Raw genomic sequence first — 15,522 nt, forward strand, 5'->3', positions numbered from 1 at the left:
TTTTTGGTGTTATTTTCCCAGGAACCACCCTTCAAAAGGGTTTGTTTACAGAGTCTGGATGGACCTCATCCCCTCTACTAGGGGGATTTAGGGGTAAGGGGTGTAGTTAGAGTTTTTTATTTGTAGATTTACATTGTTTATATGAGTTGACTCATAGCTCATGGTGCTCAATAGCCTACTCATACACACCTCATGACAAAACATTTTTTAATGGAGGTCCCATTAACAATGGATGGCCCTTAAAGCACCTCTTTGCTCACCCACTCTGTGTGCAGGGTTGGAGGGGCTACTAATTTTCTTTGGGACTGGTATGAAACCTACACATGCTCCCCCTTCACTCCTTTACCTGGGGGTTAAATACAATTTAAATACCCCCTAGTGAGACATGAGCCCATCCGTACCTCTCCTCTATGTGACAATACGGTACCCAACCATGCCTTGCTTTCCTTATCCTCAATAGAATGGAGAGGATTAGCATAAATATAAAATGTAAAAAAAAAATCACACCACCACACTTTTGGCAGCTGAGTTCCATTAGTTATTAGACAAATTGAGCTGGCCTGAGTAACTCACAAATATTTATGAGCAGTTCAAATATTTTATAATACTGCAGCATAAACATCAGATATGCAGTTCTTAAATTTAACAGCTTGGTAGGTCAAAATAACAATATCCTGCATGTACAGAAAATGGTAAAAACCTTGTCAGAAAATAGGTGGGAATTATATCACATCCACTATGTGAGGAAGTTCAGTGGGAAGCATAATGCCGCCTGGGGTGAAGTTTAAAATGCCGCCCCCCCATTATCTACCCTTCCTCTGCCGCCCCCCCCGTTAGCTACCCTTCCTCTCCCTCCCTCCCTATTATCTACCCTTCCTCCCTATTATCTACCCTTCCTCTCCCTCCCTATTATCTACCTTTACTCCCCCCCTTTGTACTTACCTTTTAAGCAGTCCTGCGGCGAGTCTCCCTGCTCGGTCTCGGTGCCGGCTTGTAATGCTGAGTGCCGGAAATGACGTAATCTTCCGGCGCTCAGCATTATAAGCTGGCACCGAGACCAAGCTAGTGGGCTCGCAGAGGAGAGAGAGGGGCGCCGTGCGGGTACTGACAACTTGGTAAGCGAAAACCACTCGGCAAAGTGCCGCCCCTTCAAAAGTGCCGCCTGGAGCAATTGCCCCACTCTGCTCCATTGTAGAGCCGGCCCTGGTGGGAAGCTAGTAAAATGCAAACTACATAAGGCTGCATGCAAAGTCAAGCAACCCTAGGTGCAAGGACCACTGAAGCCTCCCTCACCAAAGCTCCCCCCCAAAAAAATAGGACAGAGCACTTTTGCAGTTAGTTTTAAGCAGTTTCATCAGAAATCGCTCTCATTATCGCTGATTCATACAGATGCACAAAACAGGCAATTTTTGTTAAAAATAAAGTTTGTTCGAAGACAAATACACAAGTCTAATAATACACTTTAGTCTGCCTTCTCTCATACAATCTAGAGTCTTTTTTATCGGTATAAGTAGAATGTTCCACAAATAAGGTACATCTTATGAGCCATGCCTTGATTTCTGCAGTTGCCTGACTGTCTGCTTTTGAGCTAATTTTGTCATTTAATGTCTCGGGTGAGATGTCAAGTTAGCAATGTTCTTCTGCTAAAGGTGTGCTCTCTCTTTCCTCATCAATAGGAGTATCATTCTAGTTAATAGCCACAGAGTGACTATTGACAGCTAAACCATTGTACTCTTCATGTAGAAAGTACAAACTGCTTTCTCCAAAAAGCAGCCCTGACTGATTATTCACTCACTTGGTAGAAATAAGTTACTTATTGCTGGATTTTTTTGTTGTTGTTATGAACAGTTATAGGATAGCAAAGACAGTCTTGATTTGTTTTCACTTTTCAATACAAACTTGATGCAGTTTTATATATCATATTCTACCATTATGTTACAAACAAAGCCAGACCAAGTGAAGAATCATCTGAACAGTACTTCCTACTAATGAATGGGTTTTGAAACATCTGTTATTCTTTTTCTTATTTGTATAAGCAACCATAAAACCTTACCATGAAGGTTAAAAACTGATGAAAGCCATGTTCTCTTGATTAATCAACATCCTCTACAGTTCTGTAGGAACATCTACACGGCTGTCAACTTTATAATATTGGGGCTTAGGTACAGATGTGTGAATTCATTTGTTGTATATGTATAAAAAAACAAATGAAACATTTTCAGTGAAAATTGAAAAAATGTGATCTATTCACCAAAATGGGGGAATGGGGGTAACAACATACTGTATCTAATCACCAGGGCTATCACCAGTCCACCTTTAGCACCCCACCCACACATGTGCCAACATCTTAACCCTCTTCATCCCGAAGGAATGAGGATGGAGGGACCGGGAAAGACGCTGGTGGGTCCATTCAACTCCAGAGTCCAGTAGGGTTGCTTTAACACCTGGACCCCAATGGGTACCCTAAAAGTGGTTAGATTTAAATCCCACTTGCTTTAATGAAGAATGTGTGCTGATTGTGCCTGAGGGCATCAGATTAGATCAGAAAGGTTTTCTTTTTCCAGAGCATTATAATATAACTGTAAATGTAATGTCTCATCTTATGTGCTGAAATATGTTTTAACTTTACATAAAAAGTCTACTTTTATCCATTATATATAAGTGTAAACCAACATGATGTGGTTTCTGTGATTATGTCACTGCAATCCTGTTTATAATCTGGGACACACTGGACAAATGGCATTAGTAAGATTATGTCATCAAGTAAAAAGGAGTCTTTTTGAGGGTTTACTAGCATTTTACTAGCAACGTGTGCAACAAAATGAATAATCTGTCCATTTAATCTCCATCTTGCCTGTCTGCCTTTCATGTTTTTTATCCTTTTCTAACTTCAATTCTGCCCCCACACATATACTATACATATACATAAACACACACACACATACACAATGTTAGTGAGGGAGGATGATTGCTGCATTGTCGCAGGATCGCCACTTCCTCAGACAGGTAAGAGGTATAGGTCAGTCTGAACGCTGGACCCTCGAGCAATTGCTCAGTGTGCTCCTCCGTTAATCCGTTAATCACATTGGTCATCTGAGCTACTGCATATAGTATATTTGAAACTGGTCCCAGAATAGAACATACACATTTTCAACATCTGAAATAATTCATTGGCATTTATAATATCAAATGCGTCTGGTTTTTACTAGTTCACATGCATTGGTTTACAAGTTATTAAGCTCATTACAAAAGAAACATGTAAAACATAGATTAATGTTTTAATGATTTTTGTCTTTATAAGGAAATAATAATTTGTGGTGATTACAATATTCATTCGAAAGCCCAAGATGGTTGCAACTGCCAAAGCAGAGAACTTGGGGTTGCAGGTTATTATTGACAAAGTCATTGATCTGCATGCATAAACTACGCTGGTGCATAAGGAGCAGACATCTAATGGTAGAATCAGGCTTAAACATGATTTGCGATTTGAGAGACCTATTGAAAACTGGTAACATGCGTGTTCCTTCTTCATACATGAGGCACGTAGGCAATCAGCCTGATTGATTTATTCTCTTAAGATGTGCATACGGGCTCGAGCTTCATATTACTAACAATATAGCTTTAATTCCTCAAGCCCAAAATGTAATGAGCTTAATGCATGATCTGAGTTGACACAACAGCCTTACCAAATGTAGCTCTAAATAATTTGTTGATCCAATTGGAAGTCTTGGAGACAAGAACAAATGAAGGATGGCCACTCTCAGACAGTTTTATACTTCAATTCTATGCACAACTATCATTTGGCTAGCAAGGGAGACTCCACAGTGGCTTGGTACAATATTTTATATATAAAAGAATAAAATAAAGAAAAAAAATACATTTGAATTCAGGAAATAACAGTATACTGAAAAGGGGTGTGTCCACCCACAGAATATGCATTCAAACATTCCTTCAATCTTGTCTAACGCTAAACAACATCAATCCTTTTCTCTCCTGGATAGTGAATAAGAGAAGAATTGGCAAAATACTTTGTAAAGCCATTTGTACATTGCTAAAGACTACTATCATAAATCCGGAAGCAACGGATTATCAAAAAAGGGCAAGTATTCCAAAGATGCACTTCAAATATTATGGTGTCTTTGTGTCTCCATCAACCATCATAATATACAGTATCTCACAAAAGTGAGTACAACCCTTACATTTTTGTTAATATTTAAGTATATCTTTTCATGTGAAATGGCACTCTGCTACATTGTAAAGTAGTGAATGTACAGCCTGTATAACAGTGTAAATTTGGTTTTCCCATCAAAATAATTCAACACACAGCCATTAATGTCTAAACCTTGGCAACAAAAGTGAGTATACCCGTAAGTGGAAATGTCCAAATTGGACCATTTCTCCTCCCCGGTGTCATGTGACTCGTTAGTGTTACTAGGTCTCAGGTGTGAATGGGGAGCAGGTGTGTTAAATTTGGTGTTATCGCTCTCACACTCTCTCATACTGGTCACTGGAAGTTCAACATGGCACCTCATGGCAAAGAACTCTCTGAGGATCTGAAAAAAGAATTGTTGCTACATAAAGATGACCAAGGCTATAAGAATATTGTCAAGACCCTGAAACTGAGATGCAGCACGGTGGGCAAGACCATACAGCGGTTTCAAAGGACAGGTTCCACTCAGAACAGGCCTCGCCATGGTCGACCAAAGAAGTTGAGTGCACGTGCTCAGCATCATATCCAGAGGTTGTCTTTGGGAAATAGATGTATGAGTGCTGCCAGCATTGCTGCAGAGGTTAAAGGGGTGGGGGTCAGCCTGGCAGTGCTCAAACCATAGGCCGCACACTGCATCAAATTGGTCTGCATGACTGTCATCCCAGAAGGAAGTCTTTTCTAAAGCTGATGCACAAGAAAGTCCGCAGACAGTTTGCTGAAGACAAGCAGACTAAGGACATGGATTACTGGAACCATGTCCTGTGGTCCGATGAGACTAAGATAAATTTATTTGGTTCAGATGGTGTCAAGCGTGTGTGACGGCAACCAGGTGAGGAGTACAAAGACAAGTTTGTCTTGCCTACAGTCAAGCATGGTGGTGGGAGTGTCATGGTCTGGGCCTGCATGAGTGCTGCCGGCACTGGGGAGCTACAGCAACATGTACTGTGACATACTGAATCAGAGCATGATCCCCTCTGAGGGGTGCTAGAGAAGGTAGGCCAGAGCAGAGGGAACAGGAAGGGGCTGGCAGGATTAGACGAGAGTTGGAGGGGTATGTGAAGGGGTGGGTCAACCCAACAAACTAACAATTCCCACAGTGATAAGGCTATTATATATATAGTAGATGGTGAGTCTTTCTGATGGATTTCATCCGATTTTGCTGCAATAAATATATTTGTTTTTTATCATGGTTTCTACTCAGTTGATATTAAAAATAAGGAGGACATAGTAATAAACCATTGGAATACCAGAGGTGTATTGTTTATCCATTAATTGAACTTGACGCATCATCTTTTAGTTGGCTAAAGCTGACTATTATTAAAAGAGCAACCGTTGTATTTTTTTTCTTTGGGAAGCTCTGATTGTTTTCTTTTTTTTTTCAGTAGAGAAAATCAAACCAGAAAATCATGAAATGACTCTCTGAATAAGGTTTGAGTCCCAACAGCAGAAATAATGGAAAGACTAGATGGCCCAAATGCATCTGCCGTCTAATTCTATGTTTCTTTAGCAGTATTTCAGTTATGCGCTGAGGCCTTTTATATCACAAGATGTAATTGCTTTCAGATGTGGTAGGATGCATTTTCATTTCTTTGAGTCATATGATGGTTTCTCTGACATTTTGTTATTGAAGATTGACAGAACATGGAAACTGCAAATGGATTTTGAAATCAATCACACCGCATTCATGTCTTCACTTGAATGGTACGTAACAAGCAAAAGCAAATACATAGAATGGATTCCTAAGCTGTTATAAATGTTTACTGATAGCATTTAATTGGTTAATGTTTTCATTATACTTAATTTAATAATACATGGGTTTATTCAGTCACATGGGGGTTTGCGTCAGAGTTGCAAGAACACCTTGGCTACATTGATTTAACTACGCATTATGGAGGATCAGCTGAGCTCTTCTCTTGCGGATGAAACTCACCAGTGTTGAACTCTCATTAACATTTAACAATATTATTTACTAACGATAACTTTCAATGCCCTATAGAACTGCAAATTTTAGGATATCCCCTTAAATCTATAGTTTTCTTTTTGACTGCATTGGACCCCCTATGTGAAGACCCAATATTTTATGGCGGTAGTGGGGTATTGGTAGACAGTGAGAAATAAACCAGGTTTTAAGAAATACTGAACAAGCATTCCATATTGTCTACTCCATTATGCTTCTAGCAAAAAGAACACCAATGCTGACTGCTAGCACAGCTGTTCACCACCAACTCCCTCACAGTCCCCCAGTTGTTCCAAGAGATAGCACAAGGAAATGATATCATATCCCTGCACTCATCTAAATGGTAATCAGTCAGATGAGGGTTACACAAAAAAGAACATTGTGATAAAGAAATACAAAAAGGTTTAAGATCAACTAAATCGAGAAAGGACAGCTCTCTTAATAGCCCTATGGTATGTCCCTGCTCAGGAACATATGAAGTTTTAGCACACTTGTGCCATTGCAAAGGAATTATCTCTGTTGACATAGCAGTCTGATTACACTCAGAACCAAAACCCAGAACCAAAATGCAAGACAAGTTTCTTCTGGACAAGAGAACCAACAATCCCAGACAACCGTTTCACCCTTAATGGGTAAGGTGCAGTAGGTACCATAAAAGGAACAAGTAAGCAAGGTGGCCCTTATTGGGACTTATATTTAGGGTGAACCCCAAGAGATCCCCAAATAGTAAAATAACATACTTAATAGCCTGTCCTATGATGCATTCCTGTTCAGGAGCAGCTCAAGTTTTAACTCACTTATGCCTTACAGAGGACAAATCTCCACTGGCATATCGTTCTGATGCTGCTCACAAGGGCAGTCCAGAATAGAAATGCAAAGCAAACCTCCTCAGCTTCGGGGGAAGAGTAACCCCAAATGCACCTTTAAGCCTTCATTGTCTTTGTTAGCTGGTTGTTCATAGTATCCTTTACCCTTACACTTGGGTCGAACCCCAAGAGATCTTCAAAAGGGTAAAATATTTAAACAAAACTATTTAAGATCAACTGAACTCAGAACGAGGTTCCTCCTCAGGGACCTCTTGGGGTTTTAGTGAGCTAACATTTGAGACATTTGTGAGCAGTGGACTTACTGTGGGGCAGGTTATTAAGTGGCTGTCCATTGTCAGTTGAGTTGTTCTCAAAACTTTTTGCATATTATCTCAACCTTCGGGAGATCTCTTGGAGTCCACCCCAAGTGTAAAATAAGTCCAGATGTGGACCTCTTTGCTCACTTGTGCCTAGAGAAGTATGAGCTATGCCCTAATGAAGGCATATGAAGGAAACAAAGAGCAAGACACAAATAAATAAAACAAAAAAGGAGGATCCAGGTCCCCTGCAGCTGCGGGGGAATCTGGATCTTAGTCGTCTCATAGTCAGACCTATTTGAGGTCTGATTATAAGACGACCCCGATTATAAGATGAAGGGTATAAAAAAACCTTGTCTTATAATCGAGCAAATAAGGTACTTAAAAGTAGTCTTCTTAATAAACGCAAGCAGCATTCCAAAACATATATGAATTCACCATGCTATGTGTATGCTGTGCATTGTGTCACTTTGCTTACCTCATACTTGTCATGTTAAAGATGCTGAAAGATAGTTGCATACATAAGATTGCCACCTTTTACTCAACAAAAAATACCAGTCATAGTTGTGGGTCGGTGAGAGCAGAGTTACAAAAGGGAAGCACCACGAAGGGAGCCGTGTCTGTCTGCCTGTGATACTTCTGGAGACTGAGGCAGAGTCCACCCTTTCCTCCTTGATACTGGCCGCACACATGTGCACAAGGCACCATCTGAATATGCACTTGCATATTCTGCCAGCTTGCCATCTCCCAGGGGCGCCCTCAGTGATTTTGGAGCCCTTTCCAAAACAAAAGGTCTGCCCTCCCTACCCAGATGACCTCCCCTCCGCACCACCAGTATTTTCTCTTCTACTTATCTTTTTTGGTGGCAACGATAGCTCAGACAAGCTGTTTGGGGACACAGACATCTTGGGGGTTTGCAGGAGACTAGTGACGCCTATACCAGTGAGGGCTAGGGCAACCACATTTCATTTCTACCTTTCAGGGACACAGTATGGAACTGATGAGGTTACACACACAGGAATATATATATTGGACTTGTTCACAGGGCTCAAAACTATCTTGGACTAATTTTTCATTCATTTTCATTCATTTTTGGACAAATTCTGTTTCCTGCCCTTCCAGCAATGGGGGGGGGGGGGGTAAATTTGGAAACAAAATTAATTGCTCAAAAAAAGTCTCCCCCTCTGTCCATTAGTCCCCTGTGCCCCCTGCACTCCCCCCTTCCTTGTCTCTGCCCCTCCCCACTTACCGTCCAGTTGTTTTCTGGTCTCCTCTGACCTCTCTCTGCAGAAGCAGAGACCATGCTGACAAAAGATGTGGTAAAAGGTGAGGGGAGTCAGTATGTGAAACAGTGTTCTGCTGCAGTGTACTGCCAAAGTAACTGCATTAGAAGCTGCCTTAAATTATAATATAACCTTTGCTTGTCCATAGAGGTGAATTAATACACAGATTTTCTTACAGACACTAAAATTGTAAATTGTCATTTTAGATTTTAATTTTAATTTAATGTAATAAAGTCTTACTTAATGTAAGGAAGATTTACTTTATTGAGGGAATGGTAGATTTGTGGAACAGTCCCCCAACAGAAGTAGCTTGAGGTCCACAGAACCCCTGAGATTTTTTATTTCCCTGATTCTTCCTGTATATTATTAGTTGGTATTTTGATTGAGATTTTTAAAGATATTAATACGTTCAGTAGAGAAATCTCTGGCATTGCAATGGTTAACCATATGGTTAACCATAGCCTTTTTTTTTCTTTTTCTGCATGTGACCTCTTACACACCTTTCTGTGGAGGCTGTATTTGCTAATACCTGTTTCATTTATTGGTCTCTTAGTTGTACCTACTTTGAACCTTAACCACATTTTCTGGCAATCCTGCCTAATCACATCTTGTTTAAGCCTGTGTGACCCATCTTGTATTTACTGGCAACACTCCCAGAAAATGTGTAAGAGGGGAGAGATGACTCTCCCTAGAGTCCCCACCATCCCAAAAAAATACTGGCTTTTGCATTACCTGCACTAGTTTCAAAGAGTTGATTATCAGCTGTGCCGATAAAATATCAGCTGGGTGGCAACCCTATGCATACATAATAATCTTACTATTAGTGAACTAAAAAATCTTAATGGGCATATGGACACAAATACACAAGTGATTGATTTTTAGCTTCCTTGGCTGGTTAGGTGAGATCAGGGGATCTCCCCAACTAGGTCATGATCACCCCTGCCTGGGGCTTCTAAATAGGACTATGCCCACAAAAAAGGTTTTCCCTAAAATCAGATGTTCTGGTGTTCTCAATTCTTCTAATAATAAATAAAGTAAAAAAGAGGCACTTAGGTCAAATAATGCACTCTACTCCATTTATCTACATTTTCAAACATATAATTATTATAATTTTTTTATTAATCATGAATTATAACTCTCATTTGAAAGCAAATTTAATGATTTCCTAAGTTACCTGCTAAAAGCATAAGCCAAAATTGGTCTTATTTTTATTTCATTACATTATTTATGAAATAGCCATGTGACATCATTTCTAAATGGAAGTTGTGAGTCAGATAAGTTTGGCAAGGAGAAAAGTTCCTGCTTTTATTGTATTTCATATCAATACTTTTTGTAATTGCTTGTGTCTTGTGGGAGCAGTGAAATATAAATGTGCCACACTACTGGCAATTATCAATAGATAAAATCTCTGCAACAAATGGTGGACTGTGGACATAAATAGTATAGAAATATCCCTTATGTGTCTAGTTCAAGATAACTGAAGTTAGGCACAGCCAAGGAAGTGGTAATCAGACACAAACAATAATTGATGCTGATAAAAATTCATTAAAACTACACTAATGATAAATTACTAACACATTCCGATATACCACCTTAATCTAGTGATTTAATATACATATAAGGGATATTGGATTGCTACTGTCACTAATATAAATCAATAAGGTGGTCGTCTGCTAATATACATATTGCTCGGATAAATTAATGCGATAGCAACAAGTAAAAAATAAAAAAAAGAACCCACATGCATCCCTTACTGCTCTAAAACAAAACAAGAGAAAGTACAAGCAGCGGCTTCATCACGGGCAAAAAGTTATCATCAGCCCAAGTTTAATCAATTTCTCTCATCATCAATTTTTGGTAACAAGTTTCAAAAATTATAAAATAAGGTTTTGAACACATACAGTATATATTATGTCTGTATGAATGAAGTAACTAACATAAATCACTTTTCAAATATTTGTATTTCTATAATAGTCCCTACTGGTGTCATAAATATATGGGCATAACTCATAGGCCTTAGTTTGAAGGCCACACTGGCTCTCTAATATTGGGCTAGCATAAAAAAGTGGTGAACCGGTCATGGTCGGTCAAGGCTTATTAATGCTTGTGGGGGAGGGTGGGCAAATGCTGGCCTGTGTGGTCAAATCCAACAGATGAGCTACTGTAGCTCAAATTGCTGAAAAAGTAAATGCTGGTTCTGAAAGTTGCCAGAACACACAGTGCATTGCAGTTTGTTGTGTACGCGGCTGCATAACCACAGACCAGTCAGGGTGCCCATGGTGACTCCTGTCTACTGCCGCAAGTGCCTACAATGGCCACATGAGCATAAGAACTGGACCACGGAGCAGTGGAAGAAAGTGGCCTGGTCTGATGAATCACATTTTTTTTTACATCACGTGGATGGCCGGATGCGTGTGCGTCGCTTACCCAGAGAACACATGGCACTAGGATGTATCCATGGAGGCCCCACTTTGCAATTTACAGGACTTAAAGGATATGCTGCGGATGTCTTGGTGCCAAATACCAGAGCACACCTTCAGAGGTCTAGTGGAGTCCATCCCTCGACAGGTCAGGGTTGTTTTGGCGGCAAAAGGGGGACCTACACAATATTAGGCAGGTGATCATAATGTTATGGCTGATTGGTAAATATAGCAGAGGCATTATTAAATGCTCATCTACATCCACCAGAAATTGTGTAGGAAAAGCAAGACTTCTGGCTTGTCTTTTGATTGTAGATGAGCGTTTACTAATGCTTTTGCTATTTCTTATGGTTTTTCCACCAAGGGTTTTCCATCACACTTTTCCTCTCCATAACATATATATATATATTATAAATTTTCTCGATTCATCAGAGTTTCCATCATGTCATTGATTGCAGTTCACTAAGTATATTTTCCTCTTCGTAAACGCTGAAATTATGTTTTAAAAAAGTGCAAGTCAAGACATATCAGGACAGCAACAACAGCTCTCCTGTCACTTAGAGACACATCATGCCTCTTTTGCTCAAGAGGAACACTGCTGGGACTGAAATGAGATTAAAGTGCTGATACAGAATGGCAGAGAAAAACCTGTCAGGTTGGTACATCAAAGTAATTACAGTCAGTTACCTATCCTTAGAGTTCTAAACCTAACCAAAGAATTTTCAGTTTTATTAAATTAAAAAAGTTTAATGCATGGAGCACTAAATCAAAGGCACTGCATCCTGCTATTCTTGCAAGAAAAAAAACGTCTTTAGGTATGCGCTAGTTGTTGTTCACCATCCAGTAGTCCATGCTAAATAATCGGATTACCAAACATCTTGATTTGAAAAATGAAACAAGTCTTTAATTCAAGCAGGTACTATTATTAGCCAGGAAAAGTAGCTGTCCCAGCCACCACTAAACCGTTACCTCTGCAGCTGGGATGTGGTATATCCTGGCACGTTGTATTTTAAGGATGCATGGAGCCAAATACATTTTCCTATGGAGGTTGTACCTGCTAGGTTACAACAGAGATTTCTGATGGGCCTTTTTATAAGGGAGAGCTCTGGTGTCTCTGAAAGGACATGGAGCAGCCCCATAGAGCAATCTGCCCCTGGTTATGCAGCAGATAGGCTACCTCTCCCTGGAACCGCTGCCATATGCCTAGTTGGCCTAGGCCAGGAAACCCTACTGCTCTTTACTCTGAAAAAACTTGCTTTAAAATATGAGATAGCGTCTTAAAAGTCTATGGCATTTGTAATAGTTTTAAAGAAATCTGTAAAGGGCACTTTCTGAGATTTGTTTTCCTCATTGATGTCTACCGTAAAGCAAGACAATTTTACTTCTTACAGGCTTTGACAAACTCTGACCCACGTGTTGTCACCCTCTAGCAGGGGGGTCTATGCTGTGATGCGAAACAAGATATTGTTGTAGGCATTGTTAATTAAAGTTAGCCCTAGAGTGTGTGTTTTTTGTTTGCCAGAGATATTAAGCTGAAAATTTACCTCAAGGCTTCATCTAATCATTTTCCTGTTCCGAGGGTATGACCCCCCTCCATCTCCCTTCCTCTATCTCTCTCCATCTCTCTCTATCTCCCAAACGAAAAGGCTACATGAACCAATGAACAACAATCGACAACTTAACAATAGGTAACTGAATGTGAAGGAATAATCGGTTACATACAGAGAACAGGAAGATAGTCACTTACATTACATATAAAGTGTTTTCTATTGAATTTTATTGAATTTTATGTACTGCATGTCTATATCCTGTGACATCTAAAAGCCCCGGGGAAATGTCTTGTGTAGATTTTGCGCACAGATGAGGTGCAAGTCGAGCCAATGCCCCAACTCCAGTTTTTGCATTATCCAGTCTAGGATTATTATGAACCCCTGAAGCGTGACAAGCAGAGAGACTGTTGTTGGTAAAGGAAGTTCCTCCGTGCTCCGAGGGTAAGGAGAGGCCCCGAAGTAGAACCCTGAGCCAAGTGTGTCATTATCTGCCTGGCGCTGTACGCTGCATGGGGAGGTCTCCAGAGCCTTGCCTAGCTGGTCTGTCGAGGGAAGTTACTGAATAGTTGGGCAGGTTCATCTGGGCCAATTGGGGGCTAGGCTACTATTTTATGATTTTGTTTTGGGGTGTTGAGCACTTATAAATAAATAACACAGTTTGCTTGAAATACATTGTTCCTGAGCCTCATTGCCATAGATGACCGTGCTTAAGATCCCTAAACGTGACTTTATTACCATCAGCTGCAGGGTCCTGTCGCCATACCTATCTATTAAAGTTGAGGAACATTTATATGTTTTTGCAAAGAGGTTCTAAAGACTAGACATAACTTCAAATGATACATATTTCAATGTGCACAAAAATAAACCTGTGATAAGAAACACCTTGCATGCCTGGAAAAAATATTGTAGAGGTCATTAGCAGCAGACGTATCAAAGTGCTCACTTGTAAATCAAGAAACCTTGGGGTCCTCCTTAAGAACTTGATCTCTCCAGTCTGCCAGGGTATTTGTTATCCCTCATGGACTGACGGAGAGAGATTTATTTTTATTCAAACCTGCCACCTTTGTAGCCATGGTAACCACCCCTTTATCATCTCTGTTACAGGCTCCTGCAGCCAGTATGCAGGGACACTTTCAAAGTAAAGCTGGCGAATAATATGATGATATGCTCTTGTTTGTAATTTTTACAGAACTCAGAGGCTGCTCCACTATCGCATTATAATTTGTATAAAGACAGCAAGGGCTGGTAAGAGTGTACAGCAGAACCATCAAGCAATTGTGCAAGGTGATGCTACCTCATTAGAGACTGGTAAAGATGTGGTATATATGTGAGTGGTATACAGTATTTTGACATGTTACCTCTTGTGTAACCTATTGGCTCAAGGGCCATATGTACATTGTACATATGCTTAAGTAGTGTGAGGCCAGGAATTTTCAGCCGAAGGCGGCACACTGTGGCACCTGATCTGCTGGTGAGTATGTCTGCCGGGTATATGACCGGTGTGGCAGATGGCCAGTCCGGGCCTGCAGGCAGAAGTTGGAAATCACTCAGCTCTGTGGATGTAACATAAACTCAATTTATATAAAGATAAATTCCACAGATTAAGCTAATAGAATATGCATGAGGTAGCACTTGTACTTATTAAAACACTCCCTTAACTATCATACCCATACTACTACCCATATTTTCTAGTCACTTTTAACTACACAGCCTTTAAACACTCTAACAATGACAGTAAATGTACATCTATTAGATTGTAAGCTCATTGGAGCAGGACCCTCTGCAGCTTTTGTTTCTGTGAGTCCAAATTGTTATGTGAAACCCTACTTGTCATGCCCTGTTGACAAATTGTACAGCGCTGTAGAATATGACCGCACTATATAAATTTATAATTTCACTTCAACCTACACAAATACATCCCTGTCCCTGGTTATAGAAGCATAGTTAGTACATAATGTCTGTGGCAGGGAATATGATCAAAACAGTCTGATGACCAGAACAAAGAGACAACTGAGCTTCTTTTGGTGCATAGGGAAAACAGCAAGCCAGGGATGATGATAGTGAATAGTGCCAATGGGGGCAGAAGCAGGTGGGTGTGTGTGTATGTGGATTGCTGGCAATATAATCAGGCGTTGGGATTGAGGCTTAGAGCAGATAAAGGGTGGAAGATAGGAGGGTGTGGCAGAGGGAGGTAGTTAACAGTGATTCCCAGTGAAGAGCTGGAGAAGGCAGCTGCTGCTGATGCTGCACTGTTCCTTTGCTAAGCAGCAGGCAGTTCTGCTTGGCAGCTTCAGTTGATAGCTGTGCCTCAGCGGGAGAGGATGAGCAGAAAGCAGCCACTAACACATACACCTGTACTGTAACTTCACAGTCAGGAGACACCATCAAAGGGCTAGTAATCAGTCCTTACAGCCTCTGGTAAGCAATGTTTTTCTTTCCTGAATCCATCTCTTCAGTCTTGCTGATGCTGCTGATGCTTGTGTTGTGTGTGTGTGTGTGTGTTGCATTTTGGGGGCATGGCATGGTTAGAACAATGTTTTCAGATGTGCCAGGTCATCACAATGACATTGAGAGATCATAGAGTTGTAGTCATTGACATAATGCTCCAGTAAATTCTTAATTATCCCAGGGACAGTCATCATAGCAAGTGCCATTCACTTGTGCGTCTGATTTTGCTCACTTAAAATACATCATGATATCCATAGCTGTGTTACTATGCACCTAGCTTTCACCTTTCCTTAAATCTCTGCAATGTGAGGATGAAAAATAATATTCTTCTCACATAAGAATCAGTCAGCTAAATACTTCTTAATCAAGAGAGCTTCACAGATTAGAGGATGTTTGCTCACTAACTCATAGCCTAAGCCTTTTTTCAATTAACTAAATTCTACATTTTGATACCAGCATTTTGCATTCATGGAGTTAGACATTTTTGAAAACTTTAAAAATAAATCTATACATTTTAGTTATTTGCTATAT

General features: G+C 40.3%; 1 protein-coding gene across 3 annotated transcripts in view; it reads left to right on the plus strand.

Annotated features, from left to right (window-relative positions):
* Positions 1–14,791: 14,791 nt before the first annotated feature.
* SLC24A2 (solute carrier family 24 member 2) overlaps positions 14,792–15,522 on the plus strand; it is a 72,167-nt gene continuing 71,436 nt past the window's right edge. For all 3 annotated transcript variants that reach the window (XM_053465884.1, XM_053465887.1, XM_053465886.1), the window contains exon 1: positions 14,792–14,961. The gene's annotated coding sequence lies outside the window, so the exon portion shown is untranslated. The remainder of the gene's footprint in view (positions 14,962–15,522) is intronic.

The sequence above is a fragment of the Spea bombifrons genome, chromosome 1, assembly GCF_027358695.1.
Source record: "Spea bombifrons isolate aSpeBom1 chromosome 1, aSpeBom1.2.pri, whole genome shotgun sequence".
Taxonomy (NCBI): domain Eukaryota; kingdom Metazoa; phylum Chordata; class Amphibia; order Anura; family Pelobatidae; genus Spea; species Spea bombifrons.